This window comes from Mercurialis annua, linkage group LG4 (assembly GCF_937616625.2).
Source record: "Mercurialis annua linkage group LG4, ddMerAnnu1.2, whole genome shotgun sequence".
Lineage (NCBI taxonomy): Eukaryota > Viridiplantae > Streptophyta > Magnoliopsida > Malpighiales > Euphorbiaceae > Mercurialis > Mercurialis annua.
In genome coordinates this window covers 8,586,822-8,601,775 of record NC_065573.1, presented here as the reverse complement: position 1 = coordinate 8,601,775, position 14,954 = coordinate 8,586,822, and the positions used below count along the sequence as shown (strand labels likewise).

The following is a 14,954-nucleotide window of genomic DNA, read 5'->3' as shown; positions in this document are numbered from 1 at the left end:
AACGTTTACAAACGATACGAAACAAATCCAAACATTTTACCTTTTTAGCGATTTAAGCCAAACGTTTATAAACGCTACGAAACAAATCCAAACGTTTCCCCTTTTTAGCAATTTAATCCAAACGTTTACAAACGTTAGGAGACAAATCCAAGCGTTTCTCCTTTTTAGCAATTTAAGCCAAACGTTTACAAACGTTATGAAACAAACTAAAGTGTTTCACCTTTTTAGAAATTTAAGCCAAACGTTTACAAAGGTTCCAAAATAAATCCAAACGTTTCACCTTTTTAGCGATTTAAGCCAAACGTTACGAAACAAATCCAACCGTTTGACCTTTTTTTAGCAATTTAAGCCAAACGTTTACAAATTTTACGAAGCAAATCCAAACGTTTTGCCTTTATAACGATTTAATCCAAACGTTTTCAAACGTTACGAAACAAATACGTTTACAAACGTTACGAAACAAATCCAACCGTTTGACCTTTTTTAGCAATTTAAGCCAAACGTCTACAAATATTACGAAACAAATCCAAACGTTTTGACTTTATAGCGATTTAAGCCAAACGTTTACAAACGTTACGAAACAAATCCAAACATTTCACCTTTTTAGCGATTTAAGCCAAACGTTACGAAACAAAACCACACGTTTAAAACTTTACGAAACAAATCTAAACGTTTCACATTTTTTGCGCTTTAAGCCATACCTTTACAAACGTTACAAAAAAAACCATGCATTTCACATTTTTAGCAATTTAAGCCAAACGTTTACAAACGTTACGAAACAAATCTAAGCGTTTCACTTTTTTAGCAATTTAAGCCAAACGTTAACAGACGTTCCAAAACAAATACAAGCGTTTTATTTTTTTAGCAATTTAAGCCAAACGTTTACAAACGTTCCGAAAGAAATCCAAGCGTTTCACCTTTTTAGTAATTTATGCCAAACGTTTACAAACGTTACGAAACAAATCCATGCGTTTCACCTTTTGAGGAATTTAAGCCCAACCTTTACAAACGTGACCAAACAAATCCAAACGTTTCACCTTTTTAGAGATTTAAGCCAAACGTTTACAAACGTCACGAAACAAATCCAAACATTTCACCTTTTTAGCGATTTAAGCCAAACGTTTACAATGGTTAGGAAACAAATTCAAATGATTCACCTTTTTAGCAATTTAAGCCAAACGTTTACAAACGTCACGAAACAAATCAAACGTTTCACGTTTGAGCGATTTAAGCCAAACGTTTACAAACGTTACGAAACAAATCCAAACGTTTCACCTTTTCAGCAATTTAAGGCAAACGTTTACAAACGTTTAGAAACAAATCCAAGCATTTCACCTTTTTATCAATTTAAGCCAAACGTTTACAAACGGTACGAAACAAATCCAAACGTTTTACCTTTTTAGCGATTTAAGCCAAACGTTTATAAACGCTACAAAACAAATCCAAACGTTTCCCCTTTTTAGCTATTTAAGCCAAACGTTTACAAAGATTATGAAACAAATTCAGGCGTTTCTCCTTTTTAGCAATTTAAGCCAAACGTTTACAAACGTTATGAAACAAATCAAAGTGTTTCACCTTTTTAGAAATTTAAGCCAAACGTTTACAAATGTTACAAAACAAATCCAAACGTTTCCCTTTTTTTAGCAATTTAAGCCAAACGTTTACAAACGATACGAAACAAATCCAAACGTTTTACCTTTTTAGCGATTTAAGCCAAACGTTTATAAACGCTACGAAACAAATCCAAACGTTTCCCCTTTTTAGCAATTTAATCCAAACGTTTACAAACGTTAGGAGACAAATTCAAGCGTTTCTCCTTTTTAGCAATTTAAGCCAAACGTTTACAAACGTTATGAAACAAACTAAAGTGTTTCACCTTTTTAGAAATTTAAGCCAAACGTTTACAAAGGTTCCAAAATAAATCCAAACGTTTCACCTTTTTAGCGATTTAAGCCAAACGTTACGAAACAAATCCAACCGTTTGACCTTTTTTTAGCAATTTAAGCCAAACGTTTACAAATTTTACGAAACAAATCCAAACGTTTTGCCTTTATAACGATTAAATCCAAACGTTTTCAAACGTTACGAAACAAATACGTTTACAAACGTTACGAAACAAATCCAACCGTTTGTCCTTTTTTAGCAATTTAAGCCAAACGTCTACAAATATTACGAAACAAATCCAAACGTTTTGACTTTATAGCGATTTAAGCCAAACGTTTACAAACGTTACGAAACAAATCCAAACGTTTCACCTTTTTAGCGATTTAAGCCAAACGTTACGAAACAAAACCACACGTTTAAAACTTTACGAAACAAATCTAAACGTTTCACATTTTTTGCGCTTTAAGCCATACCTTTACAAACGTTACAAAAAAAACCATGCATTTCACATTTTTAGCAATTTAAGCCAAACGTTTACAAACGTTACGAAACAAATCTAAGCGTTTCACTTTTTTAGCAATTTAAGCCAAACGTTAACAGACGTTCCAAAACAAATACAAGCGTTTTACTTTTTTTAGCAATTTAAGCCAAACGTTTACAAACGTTCCGAAAGAAATCCAAGCGTTTCACCTTTTTAGTAATTTATGCCAAACGTTTACAAACGTTACGAAACAAATCCATGCGTTTCACCTTTTGAGGAATTTAAGCCCAACCTTTACAAACGTGACCAAACAAATCCAAACGTTTCACCTTTTTAGAGATTTAAGCCAAACGTTTACAAACGTCACGAAACAAATCCAAACATTTCACCTTTTTAGCGATTTAAGCCAAACGTTTACAATGGTTAGGAAACAAATTCAAATGATTCACCTTTTTAGCAATTTAATCCAAACATTTACAAACGTTACGAAACAAATCCAAACATTTCGCCTTTTTAGCAATTTAATCCAAACATTTACAAACAATACGTAACAAATCCAAACATTTCACCTTTTATCGATTTAACCCAAACGTTTACAAATGTTACGAATTAAATAGGGTTAACTAAATTCATATAATTTCAAATTCATCATTTCAGTGTATTTTTATTAACTAAATTCTTCACTAAACCATTAATGAAAGATCCAAGTTATTAATCAACATCAAATCTTATTATCTTTCGGTTAGAGTATCTAGGATTAGGAATTTTTAGTCAGATAAAATACACCGAATTTTACTTTGTTGATAGATTTGAAATAAAATGAAAGTTCGTGCCTTTAAATGACAACTTTTAAAGGTCATGATTAAAATGAAATTCCGTGTAAAGTTCGTGATTTTTTTTAGAAATTAACCCAATTAAATACAAACGTTTCACCTTTTTAGCGATCTAAGACAAACGTTTACAAACGTTACGAAACAAATCCAAAAGTTTCGCCTTTATTGCGATTTAAGCCAAACGTTTACAAACGTTCTGAAAGAAATCCAAACGTTTCACCTTTTTAGCGATATAAGCCAAACATTACGAAACAAAACCAAACGTTTAAAACGTTACGTATCAAATCCAAAGGTTTCACATTTTTAGCGATTTAAGCAAAACCTTTACAAACGTTACGAAACAAATCCAAACGTTTCACCGTTTTAGCTGTTTAAGCCAAACGTTTACAAACGTTACGAAACAAATCCAATCGTTTCACCTTTTTAGCGGTTTAAGCCAAACGTTTACAAACGTTACGAAACAAATCCAAATGTTTCACCTTTTTAGCAACTTAAGCCAAACGTTTCCAAACGTTACGAAACAAATCCAAGCGTTTCACCTTTTATGCAATTTAAGGCAAAGGTTTACAAACGTTACGAAACAAATTTTAAGCGTTTCACCTTTCTAGCAATTTAAGCCAAAAGTTTACAAACGTTACGAAACAAATCCAAGCGTTTCACCTTTTTAGCAATTTAAGCCAAACGTTTACAGACATTCCAAAAAAATTAAAGCGTTTCACCCTTTTAGTAATTTAAACCAAACATTTACAATCAGTACAAAACAAATCCTAACGTTTCACCTTTTTAGCGATATAAGCCAAACGTTTATAAATGCTACAAAACAAATCCAAACGTTTATAAATGCTACAAAACAAATCCAAACGTTTCACCTTTTTAGCAATTTAAGCCAAACTTTTACAAACAGTATAAAACAAATACAAGCATTTCTCCTTTTTAGCAGTTTAAGCCAAACGTTTAAACGTTTCACCTTTATAGAAATTTAAGCCAAACGTTTACAAACGATACGAAACAAATCCAAACATTTCACCTTTTTAGCGATTTAAGCCAAACGTTTACAAACGTTTCGAAACAAATCCAAACGTTTCATCTTTTTAGCGATTTAGGCCAAACATCTACGAACATTACGAAACAAATCCAAACATTTAGCCTTTCTAGCGATTTACACCAAACGTTTACAAACGTTACGAAACAAATCCAAACGTTTCACCTTTTTAGCAATTTAGGCCAAACGTTACGAACAAAACCAGACGGTTAAAACGTTATGAAACAAATCCAAACGTTTCACATTTTTAGCATTTAAGCCAAATGTTTGCAAACGTTTTGAAACGAAACCAAGCATTTCACCGTTTTAGCAATTTAAGCCAAACGTTTACAAACGTTACGAAATAAATCTAAGTGTTTCACCTTTTTAGCAATTTCAGCCAAACGTTAACAAACGTTCCGAAATAAATCCAAGAGTTTCACCTTTTTAGGAAGGGTTAATTCCTAAAAAAATCACGAACTTTTCACGAAGTTTCATTTTAATCATGACCTTTAAAAGTTGCCATTTAAAGGCACGAACTTTCAGTTTGTTTCAAATCTATCACCAAAGTAAAATTCGGTGTATTTTATCCGACTAAAAATTCCTAATCCTACATAATCCAAATGAAAGATAATAAGATTTAATGTCGATTTATAATTTGCGTCTTTTATTATTGGTTTAATGAAGAATTTAGTCAACAAAAATACACTTAAATGATAGATTTGAAACAAACTGAAAGTTCGTGCCTTTAAATGACAACTTTTAAAGGTCATGATTAAAATGAAATTTCATGTAAAGTTCGTGATTTTTTATGGAATTAACCCTTTTATGAATTAAAGCCAAAGGTTTACAAACGTTACGAAAAAAATCCAAGCGTTTCACCTTTTTAGCAATTTAAGCCAAACTCTTACAAACGTTACGAAAGAAATCCAAACGTTTTACCTTTTTAGCGATTTAAGACGAACGTTTACAAACGTTACGAAACAAAACCAAACATTTCACCTTTTTAGAAATTAAAGCCAAACGTTTACAAACATTATGAAACAAATCCAAACGTGTCCCAATTTTAGCAATTTATGCCAAATGTTTAAAACGTTATGAAACAAATCAAAACATTTCATCTTTTTAGCGATTTAAACCAAGCGTTTACAAACGTTACGAAACAAATCCAAATGTTTCGCCTTTTTAGCGATTTAAGCCAAACGTTTACAAACGTTACGAAACAAATCCAAACGTTTCCCGTTTTTAGCGATGTAAGCCAAACGTTTATAAACGTTACGAAATAAATCCAAATGATTCACCTTTTTAGCAATTTAAGCCAAACGTTCACAAACGTTACGAAACAAATCCAAGCGTTTCACCTTTTTAGCAATTTAAGCCAAATGTTTACAAACGTTACGAAACAAATCGAAGCGTTTCACCTTTTTAGCTATTTAAGCTGTAATACCCCGTGTTTGTGGTAAAAGTATTTATTGGATTAATTATATTATTTTAGCCAATTAGAGCTAAAGATAAGGGAATTTCCATAAATAAGACGGAAAATAGAATTTTGTCGAGAGATTAAATTTAATAAAAATTGATTATGCTATTAGATTAAATTAATCGGAATTAAAATTTATCTCATATTTTGATATTGAGATAAGCTTGTTGGGATTTAATAGGAAATTTGGAGAAATTTCCATTAAATAAAATAAATGATTTTAAGATGGATATTTAAATAATATCCGTAAATGTTATTATTTGGATTATTTTAAGAGAATCCATAAATATTTGAAATAGTATTTTTAGATACGGATTTAAGCGCGATAAATAAATTATACGGCTAAATAATAAATTTTAAGGATAAGGCAACAATTAATATTTTGGAATAAGAAAAGTAGTCCGTATAATTTATAATTGATTAAAGTTTAGATTTAACTCGAGAAATTTATCGACGTGCTTAATTAATAAATTAATGAATAAATAAATGAATAGGAATTCTAGATAGCCAATAAATGGTGTAGAGCCAAATTATAATGGGCCTAATTAACACTACAATCTACAAGCCCAAATAAGAAGGATGGCTAGATTGTTAAGAAAAAGGGAAGGATTAAGTTGTATATTAAACCATGGTAAGAAGACAAAAATTAGAAGGAATGAATATGTTGAATGGTTTAAGCAAGGGACTAAAGTGGCACATTTGCCTAACATTGCATATGAAATACGTGATGAAGATGTTGAATCCAGAAGCAAAAATTTTACTTCAGCTTTTGATGAAATATTCGGTCACTTGGGGTTTCTTCATCTTAAGATCGTTTTTGACGATTCTTTCACCGATTTTTCAAGCATTCGATCCTCTATCATCCTAAGACTTCAATTCAAGGTAAGATTTCGGATTTACAAGATGCTATGGGCTGTGTTTATGGCTGAGTTTGGTGATTAAATGATAGGGTTTTTGTGAGTAGAAAAGAATGAGTTTAATTAATGGTTGGTTCTTGCTTCTAAAATGATTTAAAGATGTTTAGGATGATTTATGATGGGTAATTTCTGAATTGAAGTATATATAAATTAGAGTTAGATTTATTGATTAATTAGTAAGTTTTCAAATTAATTTCTTAAGAAAAAGGGTTATGAATAAAGCTGGAAATTTTGGAGTTATTGAAGTGTTTCGAGCTGACAGAGGATGAAGCTTGGGGGTTAACGGAGCACGGCGGCCGGGGGAGGACCGATCAGGCCCGAAGGCCTGATCCGTCTGCTCAACTGAGCAGACCTGATCTGCTCGATAAAGAGCAGACCTGCTGGTCTGCTTTGACGGGCAGACCAGCCGGTCACCCCGAGTCCCCGCGGCCGATACGTTTCGATGTTGGAAATGTTTTCGGAAGTTTTAATAAATTAAATAAAATGCAAAATTAAAGCTGAAAATGGATTTAGAAAGTTTAACAAATGGATTTTTGAAATAGAAGTTAAAATGGATTATGGCATAAATTAAATTCAAGCCTAAGTGCTTGAATGTAACATTAAAAGTGTGTTTAAATTGGATTAAGGTAATTTATGGTTGAGTGAACGACTTAAAAATTGGTTTATTACATTTAAAGGCATAGATTAAAGTAAGTTAAGATTTAGTTCAAGTGTTAGAAAGTTAGGAGTTAAAAATAGTTTAATTAAGGAATTGCTAAGCGATAAGTCGGTATGGGCAAATAGATGAGGCAAGAATAAAAGAAATGGATTTAGAGTCAATTCAAGCTTAAACGCTTGAATGGAAATGCGAAAAAAAAAAGAAATGAAATGAAAAAGTTTACAAATTAAAATGTTAATTTAGTGTTTATTTATATTATAGATCTTACGCGCTATTGGATTGGAGAAATAGAAGATTTGGAGGAATTAACAACGGGATATTTTATTTTTCTTTTAAAATTTGGAAATTTGGATTAAGCGGTCGAGGTGAGTTCGCGATTTACTTTCGAGTATTATTATTTTATTTATAAATAGATACATGTATTTGATTGAATATTTTAGTTTTAAACTTTTATTTATAGAACTGAGATTAATATTACTAGAGCTTCATTAAAGTATTTTAAATAATAAGTTTATGACTTTTATTAGTACTTTATTTTATGCTAGGAATGATTAAAATATATAAAGGTCGCATAAATTGAGTTTGAAATATATGGAAAATGTTTGATGTTAGACTTTGATTTTATTAAGGATGATGTGATTTATAGCTAGCGATGGTTGGATCGTGAGATCGCCATTGAAATAGCATCGGTTATTTTAAAGGAGCATGTATTAGTTAGTTAATGCTCTTTATTCTTTTAATGCCTTTAAGAATGTAATTTGGTATAGAGAATTTGAGAATTTAATTATAGTACTTGTTATTTTAATAGCTTCGCTATATGTATGTTTATTATACGAACTTATACATTGTTTGTCCTGTGAAATTATTATTTAAACCCAATAAGTGATCCGTGGGAAACGAGTTACCTATTGGGCGTCAATAGACTGTGTGATCACCAGTACTGATACGAGTCTAGGCGTCTATGGTCAATGATTTGAAATGATATATTATGATTATCGATCGATTAATGGATTAAGGAGGATAAAAAGGAATGTGATAGACACAAGGTAACTCGGTCGAACTATCTCGGGACCTGTGTCTAGTGGGTAACTCGGTCGAACTATCTCGGGACCCACAACTTGAGATTAAGTAGTGGCATGATGTAACTCGGCTGAACTATCTCGGGACTATGCCACGTGGTAGCGGGTAACTCGGTCGAACTATCTCGGGACCCGGCCACTCGGACGATATGATTCGAAAAACAGTGATCGTCGATTATGTCAAATAAGTCCGTAGCTCTTGGGTTTAGGGTTTCGAACGGATCCGATATTGGAAACTATTAAATTATATTTTATGTTTATTATCGAAGTATGTTTAATCTATCGTTTGTTATTGAAGTATGTTTAAATTATCGTTTATTATCGAATTACGTTTAATTGTAAGTTATTAATTGATCATAAAGCAAAGCATATTTTATCGATAACGCGACCTCGTTTTTAATTATAATACCGTTAGTAAATTGTGAACTCACTCAGTGTTGTCTGACCCCCCAACAGTGTTTTCTTTCAGGATTAATATTTGATGATGTGGTCGAGCTTCCAACCATTGTTCCGGAAGTCTCAATTATGGGGAGTCTTATTCTTCTTAGAGCTGCAGTAGTCAAAATAGTAGAGTTAGCTAGTAGCAAACAATTTATGTTTATTTTATGCCATGACATAATGATGTATTTTGGGAAAATGAATTATCCAGGAATTTAATATATGGTTAATTGGTATTTTATACAAAGTGATTTGTGTGTTTTCACAGGTGTGGTTTATTAATTTTTCAGGCGTTATATTGCCGATTTTTCAAAAATGGTTTTACTAGGTATTATAACGATTTTGAGACGCGAAAAAGTTTTAGGTAAATTTAAGTTTGCTACGGGTTTCGGAACCAAAATTCCCATTCCCTAGCGCCGGTCGCGGCCCTTGATTTCGGGTCGTGACAAAGGTGGTATCATAGCAGTTGGTCCAGGATACCACTGCTTTGTGTAAGTCTACCTAGGAAACTACTGCAGCATATAGGATTCTAGTCATGTCTTTGGCATGTTGTCTTCTGTTTTATGTCGTTTCAGCCTTTCTATTTAGGATATAAGTCCGCAATTGTTGTGAGATATTGCGTGCGAACTAAATAATTAGTATTTAAACGACTCGGTGATTAGGTTTACGAATGAAATAGTATATGGTGCGAGGATGCTATGATAAGCATACGATATAAGCGTTAAAGGATGATTGACAGAAAAACATGGATTTAAAGAGGTAGAAGGACTTACCAAGTTACAGAGTTTAAGGTCTGGAGAACTTACAAAGTTAAATGTTTATGATTTAAAATTAATTGTTTAAGCAGTTTTAAAAGCATAATTGTGCCTAGACCCGAGATAGAAATGCATTATTGCCACGACATAAATAGAATTGCATCACTACATATACATTAAATGGAAAGAATAATAAATTGATTCATACATTAGTAGGACATGCATCACGCTCATTTGGCACATGCAAGAGGTGAGTTGTGGCAACTCTTTGGGGATGAGAGACGTCATCACCCTAGAGCACAATTATGCTAATCTTTAAAGGATTTAAATGTGATTTATATAAAGGGTCATTTTCTTTGAATTGTAAGATAATTGAATTATTTTTTTAGAGATTTGTTTTAAAACGTAAGTATACCTAGACCGGAACTCTGTAACGAAGGTAAAATGCTCGAGGTTAGGTTACAAGCAACTCTAAAAGGCACGACGAACGTGTATTAGAACACAAAATGAAGAATTGTGTTTTGAATATACAACGTTGGTAGTAGTTCAACGAACTATAGTGTGAGTAGAATAGTAAGGCGTATCTGTATAACGATATATATATGATTAAGCAATGAGTTAAGATTTTCTTATCTGTAAATGAGGTGTTTAGTACATCATGCTATCAGATAATAGATGTATAAAGGAAGATAACCAAACCTATTAAACGAATTGTAAGACTAAAGTTGTAGATTTACAAGACGATCTCTACTAATTAAAGAAGCGAATTTTAAGCGATATCGGAGAATCGCCAAGATTAGTAAAACTAAAGTATCTTTTAATGGAACCGTTGGATCGGTTTGACGTTGGAGTATGACCTTCCTAAGAAGATCATTTAGAAATGAACTGCGGTGATTGTCAAACGAAGAGTTAGGCAACAGTGTTTATAAAAAGTAGTACTATAAGATTTATATATATAGAAAGGACCAAGTTATAAGAATATATAGTATATTAAGAGTATTAATGGAAACTCTGTATAGATACGAATACTGTGAAGTATTTGGTTAATGAGGTTAAGAGACGGGGCATGTGCATTATACAAAGTAAATTAAGAAGTTAGAATATCGGATAAAGAAACTACGGAAGGCATATATGGAAATGTATGAAAAAGGAATATGAGGTGTAAGATTATGAGACTTAGTCCGAACAGCAAAGAATGCAAGTTATAGTACGATAGCTATAAAAGATTGTCGGTGACTCATAAAGGAGAACGTGAACGCTACATGTGAAAGGTTAACACATGTTTCATATTGCATATGGTGCTAAATATATATAGTTTGAGTACTTGTATATTAGGACCAACGAAGGAATCAAAGTACATTAATGCTTAAGTATATAACATATTAAAGACAAAGGTAACTGGATAAGAACCTTGTGATGAGGATAAGAAAGGGAATAACTTAATACAAGTAAGAAAGGAAGAAAATGGTGTATAATGCATATGGAGATGCAATGGAGCTCAACGAGAAAGAAACGTACATAAATCGATTGAGGCGCAAAGGTTGTAAGCATTTGACATAAGAATTAACCATGTGCGGGATGAGTGACAGTTACGGAAGAATGATTCGTAACAGTATTAATGGAACGGGTGAGATATCTAAGGTTAAATATATGTTAAAGATAGATGAGAGATGATTCTCAAATCAATAGACGATGATGAGAACAATAAAGGAAATGAAAGTATAAATAGAAACAACAATAATAAGAACGTAAGCCATGATGATAGTTATGAATAAGGAATTGAAGAGGGTAAACTTTTAGAGTTAGTTGCTCTATGGTTGGCACTAAGAGAGTAAAATGAGAAAAGGGTACAATTTATGTTAAGAGATGCCTAACATGGATCCAACTCCATGAGATTCGATACGAGAGATCATGAAATGGGTAATTGGTATCAAAGAAGGAATATACCCATCTACTATAGAACATCGACAAGGATATCATGTATAAGCGTGTACATTATCGAACGTAAAAGAAGGCGGAAAACGTTAAGAAAGGAGACGTCGAACTTCGATGAACTTATATATTAAAAGATAAGTGTTGAAACAGGATATGAGAAATAACTCATGACGGAATAATACGAATTATTTATGACAATTTTAGAAGTGATGAAGGCGTATGATTAGGAAGAAAAAAAACATGAAAGACGCAAAGATATGCAAACCTAATGGAAAATATTGAAGAAAGGAAACTTCACAAGTACTAAAGTTATATTGCAGGTTAGCCAAATCCTGTTTTATAATAAATGTTATTTAAATATGTGCTCTTAACCAATGAAATAGGACGGAAAGAATGTATATGAGTTGTAAAACTTTAAGGCAAAGACAAGCCATTAAAGTAGTTGTGTAAAGTTGTAGTAGAAGAAGAAGCATGAAGGATCACGTAAGCATGTTAGATGTTGACGTTAAATTATTATTGAAGTTATAATATAAGGTTCAGGCGTCCGCAGAATGGATGCAAACACTAAATAAATAGATTTTGACGGATTATTTAATGGCAATGTGAGGTGAAGGCGAAAGTAACTACGAATAATTCATATGGACTTTGGTTATATATCAAGTGGAATAATCCAAAATTTATAACTACGTGTGGACTAGTAGTTAATTTCGGATAAGTTCAAAGAATTCAACTAAAGAAACTACATGTCAAATTAGGAAAAGTTTAGATGCCCGGGGTAGGTAGTTTGGACAAGCTTTCCGACCCCTTACGCGTATCAAGGTTAATTTGAAATCTAAATGGAAATTGTAGAGAGAGTTGCAGAGAGTGCATTAAAATAAAGTAATAAGCTATTGGACGATTTTAAGTGATTCATTTAATTGTTTAAAGTTACCATTAAATCATTAACATTCTGGAATACACTAACTTTGATAGAAGCTACAATATCAAAATTTCAACAATTAGAGTACTATGAATTTATTTATGGAAGAAGCAGTAGTTCGTTTGAGTTTAGAACGCAATTTTATATTGAGAATGGTTAAAGTTAAAAGAGTTTTATTAGAGTTAGGATGTGAAAGTAAAGCTCGTAATAAGTGTTCGAGATAGCTACTTTGGAGGTAATTTTGAGCGTGTTCGCGGAAACGTTTTATAAAGATTTTAATAACACGCGAAAAGGGTATGTCGGAAAGGATAACGACAAACCCGGATCGATCTCGGAAAACAAGACCTGCCTTAGGCAAGCAGGCAAACATATACCCTTAAGTAAGCCTATGAATTAAAGGTTAAGTATATTTTAAAGCTAATATAGGAAAGCCACTTTTGGATCAATTTTTGATCCCAAGAAGTGTCATTTTGGACCTAAGATCAAAATGAAAGATGTAGGCGGTGTAGCATAGAACAAGTTTCAAGTGATAAATTAAAATTGGACAAATTTTAGATGTTGGTTTGATGGCCTGAAGTTTGCTAAAAACGTACATTTACTAAGTTGAGAAAAAGCGATTTTTAGTTAGTTTGGGAAACTAACTACGTAATACTTGGATAACAAAGGAATGAAAATGAGTACATGTTTCAAAGAATTATAGGATGAAGTATTATATGAGATTATGCCTTAAGGGAGTAGCGGGAGCAATTAGCACTAGTAAAGAAAAAGATGATATTGAAATAATTAGATAATAAATATTATGAGAAAATTCGAGGACAAATTTTTTTAAGGGGGGAAGAATGTAATACCCCGTGTTTGTGGTAAAAGTATTTATTGGATTAATTATATTATTTTAGCCAATTAGAGCTAAAGATAAGGGAATTTCCGTAAATAAGACGGAAAATAGAATTTTGTCGAGAGATTAAATTTAATAAAAATTGATTATGCTATTAGATTAAATTAATCGGAATTAAAATTTATCTCATATTTTGATATTGAGATAAGCTTGTTGGGATTTAATAGGAAATTTGAAGAAATTTCCATTAAATAAAATAAATGATTTTAAGATGGATATTTAAATAATATCCGTAAATGTTATTATTTGGATTATTTTAAAAGAATCCATAAATATTTGAAATAGTATTTTTAGATACGGATTTAAGCGCGATAAATAAATTATACGGCTAAATAATAAATTTTTAGGATAAGGCAACAATTAATATTTTGGAATAAGAAAAGGAGTCCGTATAATTTATAATTGATAAAAGTTTAGATTTAGCTCGAGAAATTTATCGACGTGCTTAATTAATAAATTAATGAATAAATAAATTAATTGGAATTTTAGATAGCCAATAAATGGTGTAGAGCCAAATTATAATGGGCCTAATTAACACTACAATCTACAAGCCCAAATAAGAAGGATGGCTAGATTGTTAAGAAAAAGGGAAGGATTAAGTTGTATATTAAACCATGGTAAGAAGACAAAAATTAGAAGGAATGAATATGTTGAATGGTTTAAGCAAGGGACTAAAGTGGCACATTTGCCTAATATTGCATATGAAATACGTGATGAAGATGTTCAATCCAGAAGCAAAAATTTTACTTCAGCTTTTGATGAAACATTCGGTCACTTGGGGTTTCTTCATCTTAAGATCGTTTTTTATGATTCTTTCACCGATTTTTCAAGAATTCGATCCTCTATCATCCTAAGACTTCAATTCAAGGTAAGATTTCAGATTTACAAGGTGCTATGGGCTGTGTTTATGGCTGAGTTTGGTGATTAAATGATAGGGTTTTTGTGGGTAGAAAAGAATGAGTTTAATTAATGGTTGGTTCTTGCTTCTAAAGTGATTTAAAGATGTTTAGGATGATTTATGATGGGTAATTGCTGAATTGAAGTATATATCAATTAGAGTTAGATTTATTGATTAATTGGTGAGTTTTCAAATTAATTTCTTAAGAAAAAGGGTTATGAATAAAGCTGGAAATTTTGGAGTTATTGAAGTGTTTCGAGTTGACAGAGGATGAAGCTTGGGGTTAACGGAGCACGGCGGCCGGGGGAGGACCGATCAGGCCCGAAGGCCTGATCAGTCTGCTCAACTGAGCAGACGGTCTGCTCAAACAGAACAGACCTGATCTGCTCGATAAAGAGCAGACCTGCTGGTCTGCTTTGACGGGCAGACCAGCCGGTCACCCCGAGTCCCCGCGGCCAATACGTTTCGATGTTGGAAATGTTTTCGGAAGTTTTAATAAATTAAATAAAATGCAAAATTAAAGCTGAAAATGGATTTAGAAAGTTTAACAAATGGATTTTTGAAATAGAAGTTAAAATGGATTATGGCATAAATCAAATTCAAGCCTAAGTGCTTGAATGTAACATTAAAAGTGCGTTTAAATTAGATTAAGGTAATTTATGGTTGAGTGAACGACTTAAAAATTGGTTTATTACATTTAAAGGCATAGATTAAAGTAAGTTAAGATTTAGTTCAAGTGTTAGAAAGTTAGGAGTTAAAAA

The 14,954-nt window shown here is 32.1% G+C and overlaps 1 long non-coding RNA gene across 1 annotated transcript; it reads left to right on the top strand.

The window, feature by feature from the left end:
• The first annotated feature begins 6,149 nt into the window (after positions 1–6,149).
• Positions 6,150–9,038, top strand: LOC126676794 (uncharacterized). The gene is made up of 3 exons (XR_007640415.2): positions 6,150–6,581; positions 7,536–7,639; positions 8,810–9,038. It is a non-coding gene; the product is annotated as an uncharacterized LOC126676794 (long non-coding RNA).
• The last annotated feature ends 5,916 nt before the right edge of the window (positions 9,039–14,954 follow it).